The sequence below is a fragment of the Papilio polytes genome, unplaced genomic scaffold (genome assembly GCF_000836215.1).
Source record: "Papilio polytes unplaced genomic scaffold, Ppol_1.0 DF824124.1, whole genome shotgun sequence".
Classification (NCBI taxonomy): Eukaryota; Metazoa; Arthropoda; class Insecta; order Lepidoptera; family Papilionidae; genus Papilio; species Papilio polytes.
Window position 1 is genome coordinate 613,359 of NW_013525080.1, and position 1,931 is coordinate 615,289.

A 1,931-nucleotide genomic window follows, 5' to 3' on the forward strand; every position below is an offset into this window, starting at 1 on the left:
CTTTTGATTCTCATTACCGAAGGTCGATGCTTCAATCTGGCAAATATATCTACCAAATCAACGAAAAGGCGAACACTGATATCGTGTAGTGTACTAAAAGTGCGAAATGTCCGATTAACAGAAGCCGTTCGGTAACGTTACTTTTAGTACAGTGCCGAGTAACATTACTTTTTAGTACATCGTACGTGTACTACCCAAAAATACTTTTTAGTACATCGTACGTGTACTACCCAAGACTATTATAGATTTAGGACTACACTAAAGAATTGCTTAAATATGAATCATGTGTACGGAATACTTGATTTTGGAATCTAATTTTCAACCAATAATGAATTTTAAAGCACAATTATCTTGATATCTTCAATAGAATGCACTTCATTATAATAAAACTGTACATATAAGAATTCACTAAGAACCTAGTATCCACATTTGTATAGATTGGGCTGTATTTTAACATTGCCGATGGCTTTATAATTTATACAAAGAATTCTCGGTGTTGTACTTTTACTACATACATTCTATCCATACATAATTCCATTCCATTTTTTGAATCGTATAATCGCAGTCAATGCAGTTTACACTAATCGTAAGATAACCATAAATATTTGTAAAATACATAATAATGATTACCCTAACTTAAAACGAAATACAATAATAATTATGTTCCGAATGAATAGTTTCTATTATATGTGAACTTTTGAGATGGCACAACTTTTTTATATAACTTGACGATGATCCATCCGAGCTAAAGACTTATTTTAATAGACAACAAAATTTATACATTTGTATGATTAATGTATCAAACTATTATTGTATTCAAATTCATTAATAATGCTGCATTAATATTGTCTCATATACTGCCATATACTGCCAGAACTACTGAACAAAACGGTCGTATCGGAAATTACACTACAATTTATTTCAATCTTTAGTAATAGTGCACAAAAGGTCTATTCTTCCATGCATACCCTTTCGTATCCTATAAAAATAGGCAGTAAAATTGAACTGAAGGTACATGTAGGAAAGGGTAATCTTACCTCTCTGTCCGTTAAGATATGATACAGACCCTATGATATAGAATATATCGACGGGTGAAAGGCTATTTCTTTTAACTGCCATTTTAGGCGATAATGACTTGTAATATATCCAGAATAGGTGTTTTTTTCTGCGTCGTTAATAATGAAGTATGCCGAATTATAGTAATTTTAATCTAAAACCCGTCTGAAAATCTTTCAATTTAAATTATTTTCAGAATTTATTTTTATGCTTTTTTTCTAAAAACTTTAAATGGCTCTCCTGAACATTTAACCTAATGGCGCTTAAAATAAATAGCCTTTCATCAATATGATTGTACAATTGTTCAGGCAGTGACCTATGTTAAGACATATTAAAATCTTTACTCCAACTCTAAAGTCAATATTATATTGTAACACTTTGTGTTCCGTTCTGTTAAATGTTAAGGTCTACACACTATCTGGCTATTTGACAGCCAAAATGAATTGTAATCTGTTGTTTGTTCTATTCATATTCTTCAGCAATCAACGGAGTGCCAAAACAATTTGATTTGAAATTATTAAAACAGCTGTGTGTGAAGGCCTTTACATTTACAAATATTTACCATTAAAGTCGAGTTTTACGTACAGAAGCAAACAATTCACTTAGACCACCTAATGAGTAGCTTAACAATGATTGGTCCTAGACCGGTGACCAGTATAACCCTGAAAAAGATTACATTTAAAGTATGTTGTGTTTCCATTTCTATTGAAGTGGCTAATTCTGCAATGTATCAGTTAAGTAGTACAAAATAATCTATATTAATGAAATAATGTCTGCTACAGATGTCAAACAGTTCACATGTTTAATTAATGTGGTCAGTTAGGCCTGTGTTTGTGGCGGGTTTAACAGCCATGTAGTTCTTAAATCAAATCTAT